At 40.6% G+C, this 18450-nt stretch overlaps 12 non-coding genes across 12 annotated transcripts; 4 read left to right on the forward strand and 8 right to left on the reverse strand.

The window, feature by feature from the left end:
• Nucleotides 1-229: 229 nt before the first annotated feature.
• On the reverse strand, nt 230-344 carry LOC115362793 (U5 spliceosomal RNA). The gene has a single exon (XR_003928526.1). It is a non-coding gene; the product is annotated as a U5 spliceosomal RNA (small nuclear RNA).
• Nucleotides 345-4488: 4144 nt separating this feature from the next.
• LOC115362796 (U5 spliceosomal RNA) lies at nt 4489-4604 on the forward strand. The gene has a single exon (XR_003928529.1). It is a non-coding gene; the product is annotated as a U5 spliceosomal RNA (small nuclear RNA).
• Nucleotides 4605-5329: 725 nt separating this feature from the next.
• On the forward strand, nt 5330-5442 carry LOC115362828 (U5 spliceosomal RNA). The gene has a single exon (XR_003928557.1). It is a non-coding gene; the product is annotated as a U5 spliceosomal RNA (small nuclear RNA).
• Nucleotides 5443-6356: 914 nt separating this feature from the next.
• On the forward strand, nt 6357-6471 carry LOC115362816 (U5 spliceosomal RNA). Its single transcript, XR_003928548.1, has one exon. It is a non-coding gene; the product is annotated as a U5 spliceosomal RNA (small nuclear RNA).
• A 985-nt stretch (nt 6472-7456) lies between these two features.
• LOC115362786 (U5 spliceosomal RNA) lies at nt 7457-7571 on the reverse strand. Its single transcript, XR_003928520.1, has one exon. It is a non-coding gene; the product is annotated as a U5 spliceosomal RNA (small nuclear RNA).
• Nucleotides 7572-8086: 515 nt separating this feature from the next.
• Nucleotides 8087-8201, reverse strand: LOC115362806 (U5 spliceosomal RNA). Its single transcript, XR_003928539.1, has one exon. It is a non-coding gene; the product is annotated as a U5 spliceosomal RNA (small nuclear RNA).
• A 673-nt stretch (nt 8202-8874) lies between these two features.
• On the reverse strand, nt 8875-8989 carry LOC115362800 (U5 spliceosomal RNA). The gene has a single exon (XR_003928533.1). It is a non-coding gene; the product is annotated as a U5 spliceosomal RNA (small nuclear RNA).
• Nucleotides 8990-13874: 4885 nt separating this feature from the next.
• On the forward strand, nt 13875-13989 carry LOC115362788 (U5 spliceosomal RNA). Its single transcript, XR_003928522.1, has one exon. It is a non-coding gene; the product is annotated as a U5 spliceosomal RNA (small nuclear RNA).
• Nucleotides 13990-15273: 1284 nt separating this feature from the next.
• Nucleotides 15274-15388, reverse strand: LOC115362818 (U5 spliceosomal RNA). The gene has a single exon (XR_003928550.1). It is a non-coding gene; the product is annotated as a U5 spliceosomal RNA (small nuclear RNA).
• Nucleotides 15389-16493: 1105 nt separating this feature from the next.
• Nucleotides 16494-16608, reverse strand: LOC115362784 (U5 spliceosomal RNA). The gene has a single exon (XR_003928518.1). It is a non-coding gene; the product is annotated as a U5 spliceosomal RNA (small nuclear RNA).
• Nucleotides 16609-17218: 610 nt separating this feature from the next.
• On the reverse strand, nt 17219-17333 carry LOC115362798 (U5 spliceosomal RNA). The gene has a single exon (XR_003928531.1). It is a non-coding gene; the product is annotated as a U5 spliceosomal RNA (small nuclear RNA).
• Nucleotides 17334-18106: 773 nt separating this feature from the next.
• Nucleotides 18107-18221, reverse strand: LOC115362794 (U5 spliceosomal RNA). The gene has a single exon (XR_003928527.1). It is a non-coding gene; the product is annotated as a U5 spliceosomal RNA (small nuclear RNA).
• Between the last annotated feature and the right edge of the window lie 229 nt (nt 18222-18450).

The raw sequence follows: 18450 nt of genomic DNA on the forward strand, positions 1-18450 counted from the left end.
GATCTCCACCAGGTGACTTCACTGATCAGTTCCTCCTTTCTGGTAAGGTGATCAGTGAAGTCACCTGGTGGAGGTCTGGGTTGGAATAAAAACCTGCAGTCTCTTGGCCCTCCATGGACCATTGTTAAACACCCCTTCTCTAGATCATGGTAATCCCATTGAAGCTCCTAAAATTTTTATATGTGGAAATACTTCCAAATAGATTAAAATCATATTTCACACCATTAGAAGCCCTGCTAAATGCAGGACATCAAAAAATTAGTTAATACTCATAATGTTCCTCTCCACGGAAATCTTTAGTAAAAGGCGAAAGATTTATACGATCTGAAGAGAAACAAGAGTGAACGGCCTCAGAGAGGAACGAGGATCCAGCCCCTTTCTCTGTCTTAACATCCTCGGTGTCGGTTTATAATCCAACTTTCTGAACTGACACCACTTCATTCATCTCATCAGGAGGGCAGATCAAGACTTAAAGTGACTTTAAAACAGGAGCACTGGACAGAAACAGTTAAGACTACAAATACAATACTTGGAAAAAAAAAACAACAAAAAAAACCATTGCTGTCATTGGATTACGGGAAAAGTGTGACCACGCCTCTGCTTTTCAAAAATTTTGCTCTCCTACATAACTCTTTCGCTTCAGAAATGTTTAACAAAACATTTGGGGAAGGAACACACAAATGAACACCACACAGGTTTGCCACTGACCTCCCAGAAGAAAATTTCAATTTTTTTTCCCCAGTGTTGTGAAAAAAAAAAAAGTGATGAAGAAGTAATTTTGAAGTTATCTTTCAGATTGAGTGGTATTACCGTGACCTACAAAAGATTTAGAGATTAAGTTGACGATGATACAGTTGGAAATGGAGAAATAAAGACAGTATTATTTTTGTTTTTTTTTGTTCATAGCATTGCTACCTAGGACACTTTTCCCATAATTGTTTTTGGGCAACAATGCAAGCAATATGAAGAAGGCAATGGAGATTATGAACGTGTCTAGTTTGGGATGTTTTGCCCACTCGACCAACCTTGTGGTGAACAAAGGACTACTGTCACAGAGAAGTGTTAAAGATGCGCTGGCGATTGCCAGAAAAATAATTGGACATTTCAAACACTCGCCAGCGGCTACATCACGTCTGGCTGTTCACCAGAAAGACCTCGAAATGCCCATCAAACGTCTGCAACAAGACGTGGCAGCGAGGTGGAACAGTACGTTCCATATGATTGAGAGTATATTGGAGCAGAAGAGATCCATTTCATCATATATAGCTGACCACGACGACCTGCCAGCGACCCTCACAACCAACCAATGGGCTTTGCTAGAGAAAACGGTGGTTCTGGCTCCATTTGAAGAAGTGACCAAAAAGATAAGCCTCTCCACCTCATCTGCAGCTGACGTTATCCCCAATGTCACCGTGCTAAAACGGCTGCTTGCCCGGGAGACCGAGGAGGACTCGGATTAAAACAATGAAGGCCACCCTCCTTGAGGCTGTCAATAATAGATTTGCACACGTCGAAAAGGAGGATTGTACGCAGTTGCCACTCTCTTGGATGCACGTTACAAAGACTGGTATGTCCATTGTCCAACAATAATGTAATAGTCCAAATCTGTATGTAATTATTAATATTAAAGTGTATTTTAACACGAGTAATGGCTAAACAGCCAGTGTCATATTGCATTACGTTAAGTTATTGTCATTACATGGCACAACATGCATTAATAATCATTACACTTAGAGGGAGATTATTGTTTGTTTAGACTTTTATTATTTAATATTGTATTTTCAGATACTTCACAAGTGCAGACAGCATCAAGCATGCAAAGGATGCACTAACCAAGGAGGTGGAGAAGATGGAGGAGTCTTTGAGTACAACTGAGGAAGCAGAACCAGCAGAGAAGGCCACACGCATGGAAGCACAGGCTGAGGCAAGCAGCAGCGGCAGAAAAAGCAGCTTGAAGGGGGTATTTGACAAAAATCCTCCTGGAGCATATGGAGGTAGATGAGCCCGGGGCAACAAGCAGCACAAGCTCCCAGGTTCAACTTCAAATACATACGTAATTGTCACAGAAAACCATCCCATGCACAGAGAGCCCATTCAAGTACTGGAAAGACAACAAATTACAGTTTCCCACCCTGGCTGCCACTGCTGAAAAATTCCTCTGTGCTCCATCTACCAGTGTAGATAGTGAGAGACTATTCAGTACAGTCTCCAACATTCTCGATGCGAAGAGAAACAGGCTTGGAGGAGAGAGCAGAAATGATCGTCTTCTTGAAGAAGAACTTACCATTGCTCTTGGATTTAAGCACTAGCAGCAGTCAGAGCAGTAGGCCTACTGCTTTATACACACAATGTGTATGCCCACTTGAATGCCCACTTGAAGTGATGTTATTGTTTACACTACAGTGTAGGGTTAGCATAGATGCTGCTATTTCTTTTTACCCTGGTCCCTGTAATTGCTAATTGTTGTGATTCTTATTTTTTATTCATTTTGAATGTTTAATTTGCACATTGAATGTTGCTGTTGCAATACTGTTTCTAAAAAAGAATAATACTTTTACTTTACTTTTGTTAATGCTTGCACTTTAACAGGGATTATTTTTGTCTTTATTCCTGTACAGCTACTTCAATTCTGTACTGTAGCCTACTTTTGGAACTGAAGTGAACTTACAGTATTCCTGTTGTTCAGTGTGTAACTTTTTTGAAGCAAACAACAGATTGCTTTTGTTTACTCTACTGAGTACTTGAGTAGATGCTCACTTTGTTAGAAGGTTAAATGCCATTGCACTACTGTTGTAACTGTTACAACAAGCAGCTGTAAACTTAAAATGTTAACGGTTTAAGAGTGTCTAGACTGTCAAACTAAGTTGGACAATAAAAGAACAGTTCTGTGGCATTCATTCTCTGTATGTTCTTTCATATTTTACAAAGGGCTTAACCTGATGACAACAATCATATCATGTAAGGTTGGTAGTGTACAGCAGAAGCACGCTGGTATCGGATCAGTATTGGCTTTTAGGCAGAATTTAGTATCGGATCGGCAAGGAAAAAATGGTATCGTAGGATCTCTAACAAAGGACCTGAGGTCGGATTCGAACCCCGGTCGCTGTGTGTGACATTTTCCAATTTTCCAATTTTGAAGATAATCACACCAAAATGGTTTCAATTGGTAAAGTAGTCAATTTTATGCATATTTTATGTATGGTGAAATTGGGTACTTTACTGTGGAAATTTGGAAGCGAAATCACGAACTGTGTGAATATGCAGCTTAAGAGATTTGGTAAAAAGTTCATGAAAATGTTGATGTTTTGACAAATAAATGCTTGTCTGATGCAATGGTCATTATATTTTAGGTTAATAATGAACAAATAATAAACAATAAATGAATATGAAGACAAAAGCAAGCGACAATGGTCTAATACTGAGGAATTTCAATATTCGCAAGTGGTGAAATAACCCCATATTTGGGATCAAAAATAAAAATGAAGGACTTGCATAAAGAAAAACTGTTTTATATCCCAAGAAAGAGTAAGCTTTGAACTTTAAATTAAAACAGAGATCAGATTTTTTAAGACATTCCCACATGCAGTTATGGACCAATAAAAATCTGACGCAAAAACTTTTTTTATGGATTTGGAGAAGCTGCCATCCAGAAACCGATGCATATATCTGACTAACCATTAATGCTTTGAACAGTCTATGTATGTATCTGAAAGCTCTGAGAAAATCAAGAAGCTGGGGCAAATACAAAGTTGTTTTCTGAAGGCCTAAACATGGTTGACCACGAAACCTGTGTAATTTTTTTTTCCATTTTTGAGGTGCTGCCATGCCTACCAGTTATGATGTATGACAGATGTTTTTGTATATTCTGAGAGAGTAGGTGGAGGTGTATTATCGTACCAAATTTCAGTCCCCTATGTGGTGTAGTTCCTGAGATATTGACACCTGAAAATGGAGGAAAAATAAGGACGCGCGAAAAATTGCACCAAAATCGACACATACTCCCCTCACTAAATTGGGCATATCTCAAAAAGTATCCATCCGAGCAAACTAATTTTACAATGTGCCTATTGGATAAATAAGGGACAACTGGTGAATTTTACAGAATTTTTTGAGACAAGTTTTTTTTTCTTAAATTTTTAGTGCAGTGCATCTGCAGGTATTATATAGGAGAAAAGATTGATCAATTGATTGATTGATTGATGTATGTATGTATATATGTATGTATGTATTTGAAAAGCAGAGGCGGTCACACTTTTCCCATAATGCAATGAGAGCAATGGGTCACAGTTTTTTTTTTTATTATTATTATTTATAATTTTTTTTTTGTTGCTTGAATCATTTCTGTCCAGTGCTCGTGCTTTAAGCCTTGCTCAGCCCTCCTGATGAGATGGATGAAGTGATGTCAGTTCAGAAAGTTGATCTATAAACCGACACCGAGGATGTTAAGACTGAGAAAGGGGCTGGATCATTGTTGCCCTTGGAGGCAGTTCACTCTTGTTTCTCTTCAGATCGTATAAATCTTTCGCCTTTTACTAAAGATTTCCGTGGAGAGTAGCATCATGAGTTTTAACTAATTTTTTGATGCCCTGCTGCTCAGCAGGGCTTCTGAAGCTGTGAAAAATGAAATAAAAAGTTAAGTGCTATTCATTTTTCCTTTTTAAAGTTAAAGTGTTTGTTTCATACCATTGCTATCTACCCATAGCAACTAAAATAGAGGTTTACATGATAATTCCACTAAATGAACAATAAATATAGATAATTTCATTAGACTCAGTTGGAAGCAGAAAAAACCCAGCAGAGTTGTTGCTGCACATGTTGGCAAAAAGCATAATGTTGACATGGAGTGTGGACTTTTTCAATAAAAATGGAAAGAGCGAAATTTTCTTCTGGGAGGTCACTGGCAAACCTGTGTGGTGTTTATTTGTGTGTGCTTTCCCCACGTTTTTTGCTTTGTTTTGTTTTGAATTAAACATTTCGGAAGTCAATCGCAATAGCAAGTGTTATGTAGGAGAGCAACATTTTTGAAAAGCAGAGGTGTGGTCACACTTTTCCCATAATGCAACAAGAGCAATTGGTAGCAGTTTTTTTCAATTATTGTATTTGTAGTCTTAACTGTTTTTTTTTTTTTTTTTTTTTTTTCAGTTATTCTATTTGTAGTCTTAACTGTTTCTGTCCAGTGCTCCTGTTTTAGAGTCACTTTAAGTCTTGATCTGCCCTCCTGATGAGATGGATGAAGTGATGTCAGTTCAGAAAGTTGGTTTATAAACCGACACCGAGGATGTTAAGATGGAGAAAGGGGCTGGATCCTCATTTGTCTCTGAGGCAGTTCACTCTTGTTTCTCTTCAGATCGTATAAATCTTTCGCCTTTTACTAAAGATTTCCGTGGAGAGGAACATTATGAGAATTTACTAATTTTTTGATGCCCTGCAGTCAGCAGGGCTGCTGTTTATGTGAAAATTAAAGTGTAATTCAACTCATTTTCAGAGACAAAAGCTTTCTGAGTACTAATAATTCAATAATCCTTTTAATTCTTGCAGAAAATGAAAGAGCAGTTTGCTAGGTTGTGATTGAAGTTTAATTTTACACTTTTTTCTTACCTTAAATTTCCTCAAGTGAATTAGAACATCAGGTATTAGGAGCACAGATTTAAAAAAAAAAAAAAAAAAAAAAGCAAACGTGTGCGCAGTTTCCCCATAATGCATGTCTCTCTCTACGTCGTCCACAGACGAGGCAATCATCGGCGTTTCCAGTCCACCTGGTTCTCCATACATCTGGCCAGCTCATTTGTGCTTTCTGTACCAGCGTTGTTCTTTTGCACGTCCACGCAGGTAGGTTTGGGACACCCTGTTGATCAATGACTGCGTATTGGTTCCCACAGCAAAAGCTTTCTTGCTGGGAGTTGTTAATGTCGATGGCAGTGACCGGCAAGTCCCATCCTCCTGGTTGCTATCTTCTCTGACACGTGGTAACTCCCCTTACAGCCATGTGTTGGTAATGTTTTCATCCTGTTTGATGGTTAGAACCACACATAGCATTCTCATGTAGCACGCGTCCAAGGACTTCTGTAGGGCCTGCGTCAGTGTCCAGCACTCACGGCCATAAAGGAGAATGGACTTCACAGTAGCAGAGAAGAAACTGATCTTGATGTGTCGGGGTAGGTTTGATTTCCACACTTTTTTTTTCTGCTTTAACCATTTCTGTCCAGTGCTCATGTTTTAGAGGAACTTTAAGTCTTGATCTGCCCTCCTGATGAGATAAATGAAGTACTGTCGGTTCAGAATGTTGATTTAAAAACCGACACCGAGGATGTTAAGACGGAGAAAGGGGCTGGATCCTCGTTCCTCTCTCAGGCAGTTCACTCTTGTTTCTCTTCAGATCGTATAAATCTTTCGCCTTTTACTAAAGATTTCCGTGGAGAGGAACATTATGAGTATAAACTAATTTTTTGATGCTCTGCGTTTAGCAGGGCTTTCAGTGTTGTGAAAAAAAAATTGGTGAAAAAGTATTTTTGAAGCTGTCTTTCAGATTGAGTGGTATTGCTGTGCTCTATAAAGAATTTAGAGATTAAATTGTTGATGATAGAGTTGGAAATGGAGAAATAAAGACAGTATTTTCTTTTTTGGTTCATAGTATTGCTACGTAGGACACTTTTCCCATAATGCAACGAGAGAAATGAGTCGCAGTTTTTTTTTTTGTTTTTTTTTTTTTTTTGCTTTTGTAGCTTGCATCATTTCTGTCCAGTGCTCATGTTTTAGTGTCACTTTAAGACTTGATCTGCCGTCAGGATGCGTTTCAACTCATTTTTGATGCCCTGCATTCAGCAGAGTTTCTAGTTATGTGAAAATAAAAGCACAGTTTAACTGTTTAATGCCTGTCCTGTGTGCTTTCTAAGATGCTGCAATTTAACACAGTTGATGTATTCAGAGATAAACATGTCTTGAGTCCCTTTAATTTAGTCATCCTGTTCATTCTTGTGGCGAAAAAAAGAGCAGAGTGTTAGGGTGTGAATCAAGTTAAGTGAAAGTGAAGCTTATTACAGGTAATCAGCTATGATAGGAAGCAAATACTTCAACTTAAAAAAGATACAATAAAATGTTTGTTTCTCCATTTTCCTTCGTATCATCGTTGAATTTTGATTTGTAACATTTCTCTGTACCGTTGTAATCCAGAGAAATCATGGTAATCCCACTTAATTTCATGAAAAGATAAAGAATAAACTAAGTACTAATGTCTTTTTTTTCTCCACAACATCAGATTATGGGTAATAAGCTATGATAGGAAGCAAATACTTTAACTTAAAAAAGATAAGATTATTTTTGTTTCTCCATTTTCCACCATATCATTGTAAATTGGTCTGTAAAATCTTTCTAGATTGTATATAATCACACTCAAACTGCTGAGAGGTTATGCACTAACGCTTACCAATTTGTTACCATTATTTTACACAAGACTGGAAGCCCCACTAAAAGCAGGGCATCAAAAAATTAGTTGATACTCATAATGTTCCTCTCCACGGAAATCTTTAGTAAAAGGCGAAAGATTTATACGATCTGAAGAGAAACAAGAGTGAACTGCCTCACAGAGTAACAAGGATCCAGCCCCTTTCTCCGTCTTAACATCCTCAGTGTCGGTTTGTAAACCAACTTTCTGAACAGACACCACTTCATCCATCTCATCCTGATGGCAGATACAGTCTTAAAGTGACACTAAAACATGAGCACTGGACAGAAATGATTCAAGGAACAAAACAAAAATAATAATAATAAAAAATAATAGTAAAAAAAAAATGTGACCCATTGCTGTTGTTGCATTATGGGAAAAGTGTGACCACACCTCTGCTTATCAGAGAAAAAAAACTCCTATATAATACCTGCAGTTGCATTGCACTAATAATATACGAACAAGCTATGATATGAAGGAAATACTTCAACTCAAAAAAAGATATAACATCACATTTGTTTCTCATTTTTCTATCATATCATCATTGGAAGTTAGTCTGGGTTATGGTAATCCCACTCAAACTGCCAAAATGTTATGTAATAGTGTATTTACCAACTTAGTAAGTTTATTTTGCACAAAAACGAAAGCCCCACTGAACGCAGGGCATCAAAAAATTAGTTGATACTCATAATGTTTCTCACCACGGAAATCTTTAGTAAAAGGCGAAAGATTTATACGATTTGAAGAGAAACAAGAGTGAACTGCCTGAGAGAGGAACGAGGATCCAGCCCCTTTCTCCGTCTTAACATCCTCGGTGTCGGTTTATAAACCAACTTTCTGAACTGACACCACTTCATCCATCTCATCAGGAGGGCAGATCAAGTCTTAAAGTGACTCTAAAACAGGAGCACTGGACAGAAACAGTTAAGACTACAAATACAATAATTGAAAAAAACTGCTACCAATTGCTCTTGTTGCATTATGGAAAAGTGTGACCACACCTCTGCTTTTCAAAAATGTTGCTCTCCTACATAACACTTGCTATTGTGATTCACTTCAGAAATGTTTAATTCAAAACAAAACAAAACAAAAAACTTGGGAAAGCACACACAAATAAACACCACACAGGTTTGCCAGTGACCTCCCAGAAGAAAATTTCGCTCTTTCCATTTTTATTGAAAAAGTCCACACTCTATGTCAACCTTTTGCTTTTTGCCAACATGTGCAGCAACAACTCTGCTGGGTTTTCTTCCGCTTCCAACTGAGTCTACTGAATTTAATGTGTATTTATAGTTCATTTAGTGGAATTTTCATGTAAACCTCTATTTTGTTTAATATCAGTAGGTAGCAATGGTATGAAGCAAGTACTCTGACTTAAAAAAGGAAAAATAAATAATCTTAAACTTGTTATTTCATTTTCCACAACTTCAGAAGCCCTGCTGAGCAGCAGGGTATCAAAAAATTAGTTAAAACTCATGATGCTCCTCTCCACGGAAATCTTTAGTAAAAGGCGAAAGATTTATACGATCTGAAGAGAAACAAGAGTGAACTGCCTCAGAGAGGAACGAGGATCCAGCCCCTTTCTCCGTCTTAACATCCTCGGTGTCGGTTTATAAACCAACTTTCTGAACTGACACCACTTCATTGATCTCATCGGGAGGGCAGGTCAAGTCTTAAAGGCCCCATGGCCTGAAAAATGCAATTTTTGTTGTTTTTGCATGATAGGGAATCCCAATGTCCACCCTCACACACTCACTGACTTTGAGGCGCGCTCCCGCCAAGTCCGTGAGGGCTTAGGGTTGTCCCATTGACAAATCATGAAGTGCGTGAGGAATCTCTCGCGGACTTTTTGAGCCCTTAATGCACCCTTTCCGTAAGTGGGCATCTCCGCAGACTTAGCGTTAGGGAATTACCCATAGTTCATTGCATTGTGACGTATGACATGAATCCCCTGGGGAAACCAGCTGGCAGTCGCTTTAAAAGCGAAGTGGAACGAGCGAATTTGTAAACAAAAAACATGGAGGGTCCAATCAGCAGTGACGCTGCAAAAAAGAAGAAGTTCCCATGTGAGTATAATATTTTATATAAGATGGCCTTCAGAAACGAAGGAAATAAGCAGATAGGCAGTGCATGTTTGTTTTTTATCTCTTGGCAAGCGCATCAATGCCTTTTGTGAAATAAAAAGAAAATAAAAATAATTAAATTAAAAAAAAAATAAAAATAAAAAGTCCCAAAGCTGCGATTGTGAGAAACATGATGCATCGCTGTTGACACCCAAACAAAGGGCTGTCCCATTCCCTTTTTATAGTACTTCAGCCCCTTGCAGCCTCACGCTCTCAATCACTTTCCAGGTGCAGCTACTTAAGTCATTGAGGGCTCAGGGCTTAGGGAGGAGATTGAGATTCAGCCACTGTTCCATGCATTAAACCTATGATAAATGGAGAAGTGCACACAGCCGGTTTTTTGAAACTCTCCCCGTAAAAGGAGCGGATTGCACTTCCGTTACTTAATGATGTCATGAGGACAGTGACTCCGCCCACAGCCCGCCTCCGCTCCCCAGGCAACAAGCTCACAAGCGAGCAAACTTAGCCAGTCTGACTCCGCTCCCCGGGCAACAAGCTCACAACATATTTAAAAACACATTTAACAAACATAACTTAACATTCTGAAACATCCTGTAATAAACAGATTTGAGGTGGTTCAGTGTTTCCTGCCGTCTGTGGTTTGGGATCGGAGTCGGGCTCAAACACGAACGGTCGTATAACATCACGCTCAGGGTCCCGGTTTCACGGCTCCATTGGGTTTTCGTCCAAATTTGCTTGTCTGTTGGGCTCATTTCAGCGCGGACCTCTGCTTTTCAAACATTTTTTAATTCAAAACAAAATAAAACAAAAACTTGGCAAAAGCAAACATTTCATTTAAATATCAATTCAAACTTCACCCACTGAGGACTAAGGGCACACTCACATTTGCAAGTCTGTTCTGCGCCCAAGCACGTTTGCCCCTAAAATCCGGATTATTTGACCAGTGTGATCGCTCTGTTCCGTACTTGAATACAGTAGCCTACACTTCCCCCGCTCTGGCACGGTAGGAGGGGGTGTGCTTCAGCACGGTATGGGCGCATACACGAGCACATGCATGGTCACGCACGCAGCGCGCGGACGTAAATCATGAAACTTTCCTCCTGCCAATCAATAATTAACCATGTTGTCTGTGTCATTGTCCGTTTGCTACTGCAACCGCGTATAAACAAAAGTCGGTTTATAATGAAAGTACAGCAGTCTGTGCGCCGAGATCCGGCAGACCTGGTGCCGACCAGCACCACGCCAGCACCGGCCGCAGCACCCGGTCAGGTCTGGTCTGCCGGATCTGACAGGTGCCGCTCCGGATGTCAATTGGACCTTTCTGAAGAGGAAGTTACCTCCAAAACTGTCAAGGTAAATAAACATCCCATGTCTGATTAAAAGGAACAAAAATGTCTTTTAGTTAAAAGGAAGACATGATGAATGTATTTGCTGCCAGCAAGCGGGCAGCAACAGGAGCAACAGCAGCAGCAGCAAGCTAAAGGACCCGGCTGTGGTCCTACCTCCCCAATGCCACCCGCTGGTAGCCAAGAGGTAATATCTTTCAAACCATCGCAGGATTATAATTTTCCTGCCAGGAAGTTTAGCGGGGAGAAGTTCACTTGCTCCTGCAAGGCTGCCTGGTTCAGAGAGTGGCAGTGGCTGAAATACATTGTGGACAGTGATGGCATTGTGTGTGGTGTGTGCAGGTCGGCTGTCAAGAGCAAGCTGGTCGTGTCAGAAGCCGACAGTCTATTTTTGAAAGATAAAGGCTTTTCAAACTGGAGAAAAGCAACGGAGAAGATCTGGGACCACGAAAAGACTCGCATTCATTTAGATGCGACCCAAAGATTGGCTGCATTGAAAACAACGCCAATTAATGCGTTACTCTCTGAGGCCGCTGCGAAAGATCAGAGAACAGCGCGGAAAATGCTGGAGCTCATTTTCAGCTGCGTAAGATTCCTGGGGCGCCAGGGACTCCCTCTGAGAGGGGCTGCAAATCGGGATGGGGTGTTATGGCAGCTAATGGTGGAGAAGGGTACGCACTGATCCTGACCTGGAGAACTGGATGAAAAGGAGAGACAACTGGATGTCTGATAGCATTCAAAATGAAATTCTGGAGCTGTTTGCGCATGACATTCAGAGAAAAATCGTAGCCAAAGCATCCCAAAGTCCCTTTTTTGGCTTAACTGCTGATGGGACCACCGACGCAAGTGGCAAAGAACAGTTTTCATGCAACATACACTTTGCTGATCACAATCTGGAAGTTCACAATTTCTTTCTTGGCTTTTACAACGCCCCAGACACATCAGCAGAAATGCCGTTTTTGCGCTTAAAAGATGTCCTTGTTCGGCTCAATTTGCCACTGGAGAAGCTGAAAAGCTACGGTTTTGATGGAGCCAGTAACATGTCTGGGAGGTTCAGGGGAGTGCAGGCAAGATTAAAGGAAACATGTCCTGACTCCGTGTTTGTCCACTGCGCAAATCACTCTCTGGATTTAGTGTCGCAAGAAGAAGCAAAAGAAGTGCACCTTGTTGCTGATACACTGAACTTCGTATGAGAAGTCACAGTTGTTATTAATAATTCAGCAAAGCAGATACCAGTCTCTTTTTGGATGTGGTGAAGTGTTAAACCTGCTTGCCCTGTGCCCAACTCGATGGTGCATCAGAGTTGTGGCACTGTCACGTTTACTGGCCGGCTATGGAGAGATGCTACTGGCATTCAGGACCTTGGAGGGTGACAGGACTGTCAAAGGGGAGATGCGTGCCAAAGTGGCAGGACTGATCAAAAAGGGCACCAGTACGCGCACAGTGTTTGGCTTGTTTGCCTGCGTTACTGTATTCACCCCATGTGAAGCAGTGGCTCGATCACTGCAAGGCATCAAGGTCACAGCCCTTGGATCCATGGAAGCTGCCAAACTCCTTTGCCAACAACTGGACACACCGCGACATGAGGACACCTTTGCCGACCTGGTGGCCAAGACCAAGCAGTACACAGGGCACTAAAAGCTGACGGCACCATATCCAGCGCACACCAGCATGATTTCGCTATACAGCGGAGGAGGAATGGGAGTTGAAGGACGTGGAGGGTAAATAGTAATAACGTAAGGTTTCACAATAAGCCTTATTTGGGGCAATATCAACAGTATTTTGAAAAACACATAGCCTACCATAAAACTTATTAATAGCCTGTAATTGTGTAGGCCCTGGACCTGGTGTGCTCAGAGTTGGAGCGGCATTTCGATCAGGAGGGACTCCGCGTAGCTGCAGGGCGAAAGCAGGCCGTTATTGAGGCGGCTCAGGGGAAACGAGTCGATGTGGGTTCCCCGGAACAGGCCCCCTTTCCACGAGAGCAGCTAAGCCTTGAGCTCCTGAGTGATGTGTGTAGGGGATGAGAAATTTGCACCATCCAGGATGTTGTGACCGTCCTGCAAACCTTGCAGCCCCAAACCCGCTCCATGCTGTCAGAGGTGGAGAAGCTCATGAAGCTCTGTCTGGCCCTGCCCATATCTGTTGCGGCATCCGAGTGCTCTTTCTCAGCCTTGCGCAGGCTGAACACCTGGCTGCGCAGCACCATGATGGAGAGACTTACGCATTTGGCCATTATGAATACCCACAGTGACCTTATGGATGAATGCGATGTTTCGACCCTGCTTGAAATATTTATCAGTAGGTAAACTGAGAGAAGGTCCACTTTTGGAAACACATGAATGCCCTGAGTCAGGAGTGCAGAGTTGTTCTTTTTTCATGCTGTTATGTTATAATGATGTCATATTAAAATGATGTTATGTTATAATGATGTTATGTTAAAATGATGTTATGTTATAATGTTATGTTGTAATGATGTTATGTTATAATGATGTTATGATCCTTAAATTACTTGATTTATTGATCAAAGTTTCATTTTCTTAACAATAAAGCCGTGTGTTCATCCATTCTGGTTCTCTTATAACTGCATGCTATTATAAAGTAACTTAAAATCCTTAATTATTGATTGAAGTGTGCGTGTCTCCCCCGCCCCTATCAACAAAAATTCGACGTGAGCGTGGGTGAGCGTGACTTAAATCAATCAATTTGCAGCCTACAGATCAATTAGAAGCTGTTTCATCAGACATCAAACACAATCACATCAATCACAACACAATCACATTTTCCATTTTTATTGAAAAAGTCTACACAAAAGTCTACAGTCTGGGTAGTTTTTCTGCCTGAGTCATTTCTGTCCAGTGCCTGAGGGTCACTTTAAGACTTGATCTGTGCTGAGGATGAGATGAATGAAGTGGTGTCAGTTCAGAAAGTTGATTTCTAAACCGACACCGAGGATATTAAGACGGAGAAAGGGGCTGGATCCTCGTTCCTTTCTTAGGTAGTTCACTCTTGTTTCTCTTCAGATCGTATAAATCTTTCGCCTTTTACTAAAGATTTCCGTGGAGAGGAGCATTTTGAGTATCAACTAATTTTTTAATGCCCTGTGTTCAACAGGGCTTCTGATCATGTGAAAATAAAAGCATAGTTTAACTGGGTAAAGGCCCCATGCTTTACAGGGTTTTATGTTAACTGTTGATATTCCTGCAAAATGTGGCTTTGAGGACCTGTGGTCTGCTAAATACATTTTCACAGCTCCTCTCTTGCCTTTATCCCTGAGCTCTGGCAGCCAATCAGAAGAGAGAATCAGCCCCTCTCCACTGATTGGCTGACTGTTTTCTCAGTGGCATATGGTCGGGCCAATCACAGGCAAGTTAACGGCTATAACGTTATCAACGGTACTAATGAAAAACTTTACAACTTCCGAAAACGTTCCCGTCTTGATGAGACAGAGACAAAAAAATCACTTACTGGTCGTGGAGTTGACATTGGTCCAGACGATGTGGGGACAGCAGGATCCTTTACCAACAGTTTCTTTGTGAAACCGGCATTGTATTGTGCAAGGTTGATAAAACAGTCGGCGCTGAAATGAGCCGAACAGAGGAGCAAATTTGGACTAAAATCCCGTGGGACCTGGGAAAAAAAATTGACGTCAGCCACTGGTCTGTAACGTGTGTTTTTTTTTTTTTTGGTTTTTTTTTGGAAGAGTGTGCAGTGAAACATGAGTCTCCTTGCATCCGTCTGTGGTGCAGCAACGTTTCTTAGACATGTCACTAACCTGTTACCTTGTTACCTGGGAAACAGACGGGCTGGCTAGTTTAAGTGGGCGGAGTCGCCTTGTGTGTGACATCACAAAGAGGAGGAAGTGCTGTCCGCACGTTTTAAAGGGAGAGTTTCAAAAAATAGGCGGTGTGCATTTCTCCATTTATCACAGGTTTAATGCATGGGACAGTATTTATGTGGCCCCAAGGCCTTCCCTATCACGCAAGAACAACGAAAATCGTATTTTTCATGCCATGGGGTCTTTAATGTTCTGTGTACTTTTAAGATGCTGCAATTTAACACAGTTGATGTATTCAGAGGGAAACATGTCTTGAGTCCCTTTAATTTAGTCATCCTGTTCATTCTTATGGTGAACAAAAGAGCAGTGTGTTAGGTTGTGAATCAAGTTAAGTGAAAGTGAAGCTTATTACAGGTAATCAGCAATGATAGGAAGCAAATACTTCAAATACAAATACTTTAACTTAAAAAAGATATAATATGTTTTTTTCTCAATTTTCCACCATTTCATCATTGGAAGTTGGTTTGTAAAATTTTTCGAGATTATGTAATCCCACTCGAATACTAAATTTTTATGTACCAGTGTGTTTACTAATTTATTAACTTTATTTTGCACAAAACTGGAAACCCCACTGAATGCAGGGCATTAAAAAATTAGTTGACACTCATAAAGTTCCTCACCACGGAAATCTTTAGTAAAAGGCGAAAGATTTATACGATCTGAAGAGAAACAAGAGTGAACTGCCTCAGAGAGGAACGAGGATCCAGCCCCTTTCTCCGTCTTAACATCCTCGGTGTCGGTTTAGAAATCAACTTTCTGAACTGACACCACTTCATCCATCTCATCCTGAGCTGACTAAGGCAGGAAAAAAACTACCCATTGCACATTGCATTATGGGTAAATTGTGACCACGCCTCTGCTTTTCAAAAGTCTTTTCTCCTCTATAATACCTGCCATTGGGTTTCCAAACAGTTTCCAAAGAAACAGTTACAACATCAAGAATATTTATTTAGGCTATTTGACCTTTATTTTTACAGGCATAATAATTAAGAACGGGTTCTTAATTCATGAACCCTTCAATTTTCACTGAATTGGAAACTAACAGGCAGAGAAATCTGCTGCTGCAATTTGCTAAAGAAATTTAGGTTTAAAAAAAAAGGTGTAGAGGGCTTGTTCAATTTCATCTTGAATTACAACTCAACACATCGCTCTCTCATTGGCGACAGGAATGAACTGGGATCACACCTTAAAGACACTGAGGTCAATTTCCTCTGTAAAATGTTTTGACTGTTAAATTACAATAAACTGATAAAACAGGCTCTTAGAAACCTCTATTGCTTTTTTCAGGTAATTAGCAATGACAGGAAGCAAATACTTTAAAAACAAAAAAGATCTGTTTATGTCTCCATTTCCTACCTTGTAATCATTGGAAGTTAGGCCCCGTTTACACGACAACGATTTTTTACAAAGAACGGTAAACTTTTGTTGAGGTTTGGCCTTTCATTTACATGCTTGAGGTGAATATGACCTTAATCGGGTTCGGTGCATGTTTTCATGGCACGTGCGCAACCGGAATATTGTGAATATTCCGAATAATACCGGAATATGGTTTGCATGTAAACGTGCTCACTGATCATCTCATCTTGTATCAGAAAGGAGGAACTAATCAGTGAAGTCACCTGGTGGAGACCTGGGTTGGAATGAAAACCTGCAGCCTCTTGGCCCTCTATGGCACATGATTGGACATCCCTGCTCTAGATCACAGTAATCCCATTGAATCTCTTAAAAACATTACTTAAGAAAGTATTTGAAAACGTGCTAATTTTTTATTTCACACCATAGGAAGCCCTGCTAAAAACAAGGCATCAAAAAATTAGTTGATACTCATAATGCTCCTCTCCACGGAAATCTTTAGTAAAAGGCGAAAGATTTATACGATCTGAAGAGAAACAAGAGTGAACTGCTTCAGAGAGGAACGAGGATCCAGCCCCTTTCTCCGTCTTAACATCCTCGGTGTCGGTTTATAAACCAACTTTCTGAACTGACACCACTTCATCCAGCTCATCAGGAGGACAGATCAAGACTTAAAGTGACTCTAAAACAGGAGCACTGGACAGAAAGGGTTAAAGCAGAGAAAAAAGAAAAAAGCTGTGACCCATTGCTCTCGTTGCATTATGGGAAAAGCGTGACCACGCCTCTGCTTTTCAAAAAAATATTTTCTCCTTTATAAAACCTGCAGCTACATTGGACTAAAAATGTCAGAAAAAAACACTAACAAATGCTTACTTCTCTGTTCTCCTGATACCTGCCCTGGTAATTTGCCTAAAAAAAGTTATGTTAAAAAAAAGGAAAGGGCCTGTTTCATTTCAACATAAATCACAACACATCCCTCTTTTGTTTGCCAAAAGAATGAGCTGGGACACTAAATTAAAGGTAGTCAAGACATTTTTCTCTGCAAGTGTATCTCAAGTTAAAACGCAAAGACAATGTAACCACTGAAAGGCTACATTATGTTTGTATTTTCATCAAACATAAGAACCACTTCACATTCACTTTCCACAACTTTGAAGGCCCCACTAAAAGCAGGGCATCAAAAAATTAGTTAATACTCATAATGCTCCTCTCCACGGAAATCTTTAGTAAAAGGCGAAAGATTTATACGATCTGAAGAGAAACAAGAGTGAACTGCCTCAGAGAGGAACAAGGATCCAGCCCCTTTCCCCGTCTTAACATCCTCGGTGTCGGTTTGTAAAACGACTTTCTGAACTGACAAAAAAAGCTGTTACCCATTGCTCTCGTTGCATTATGGGAAAAGCGTGACCAGGTGTGGTAGTGGGGAGCCGATGAACCACTGTGCAGTCTTGATGACCCGCTGCAGCTGTTTCCTCTCGGTGCAGCTGGTGTACCACACCGTACATCCATAGGTCAGGACACACTCTATTGTGCAGTGGTAGAAGTTCCTCAGCAGAGGTGGAGAGAGTTTATTCCTCCTCAGCGTTCTCAGAAAAAAGAGTCGCTGCTGGGCCTTTTTGATAATGTGAGTGGTGTTCACAGTCCAGCCCAGGTCCTCTGAGATGTGCGGTCCGAGAAACGTGAAGTTTGTGACACGCTCTACCACCTCCCCATTGATGCTCAGGCCTGAGTGCAGTGTGGTCCTTGACTTCTGGAAGTCTAGGATGATTTCTGCTTCCAGCCGAGTCTACTGAATTCATCAGTATTTATGGTTCATTTAGCAAATTATCATGTAAACCTCTATTTAGCTTATTATGGGTAACCAGCAATGATATGAAGCAAATATTTCAACTTAACATAAAACAAAAAATACTATGTTTCTCCATTTCCCACTGTGTTATCATTAGAGTTTAATCTTTAACACTTGCATAGGTTATGGTAACCCAACATACCTTTATAGTGACATCATAAACAACGTCTTAGTTTTGTCTTTCACATCACTAGAAGCCCCGTTAAACACAGGGCATCCAAAAATTAATTGAAACTCATAACGTTCCTCTCCACGGAAATCTTTAGTAAAAGGCGAAAGATTTATACGATCTGAAGAAAAACAAGAGTGAACTGCCTTAAAGAGGAACGAGGATCCAGCCCCTTTCTCCGCCTTAACATCCTCAGTGTCGGTTTAGAAATCGACTTTCTGAACTGACACCACTTCATCCATTTCATCAGGAGGACAGATCAAGACTTAAAGCGCGAGCACTGGACAGAAATGACTATGGCAGGAAAAAAAACAACTGCACATTGCATTATGGGTAAATTGTGACCACGCCTCTGCTTTTCTAAAGTTTT

Source organism: Myripristis murdjan, chromosome 7 (genome assembly GCF_902150065.1).
Source record: "Myripristis murdjan chromosome 7, fMyrMur1.1, whole genome shotgun sequence".
Taxonomy (NCBI): Eukaryota; Metazoa; Chordata; class Actinopteri; order Holocentriformes; family Holocentridae; genus Myripristis; species Myripristis murdjan.